The sequence below is a fragment of the Cardiocondyla obscurior genome, linkage group LG26 (assembly GCF_019399895.1).
Source record: "Cardiocondyla obscurior isolate alpha-2009 linkage group LG26, Cobs3.1, whole genome shotgun sequence".
In the NCBI taxonomy this organism is placed as follows: domain Eukaryota; kingdom Metazoa; phylum Arthropoda; class Insecta; order Hymenoptera; family Formicidae; genus Cardiocondyla; species Cardiocondyla obscurior.
In genome coordinates this window covers 1,209,743-1,210,071 of record NC_091889.1, presented here as the reverse complement: position 1 = coordinate 1,210,071, position 329 = coordinate 1,209,743, and positions in this window count along the sequence as shown.

Here is a 329-nt window from a genome sequence, read left to right as displayed (position 1 = left end):
CTGCTGAGTAAGATATTCATTCTGTTAATTAATCAAGTGACTCACCGGTCAAGTTATGATTTTAGTCTTCTGAATATCTTTACATTCCAATAGAAAAAAAAAAATTATGAGTTTAGCGACTGTGGCGGCTTGCAGTAGATTTTCTCGGAACTAAAAAAAATCTTATTTACCGGGTAATAAAGCTGGTAAAACAAACTTGATATTTTAATTCTAAGAACCTCCACTACAAGCTGCCACCATCGCAAATGTAGTACGGGTCAACCGGCCAAGTTAGACATCGCGGTTTTCAGTAGTACGTCTCAACTTGTCTAATCAGACAGAATTTTTTA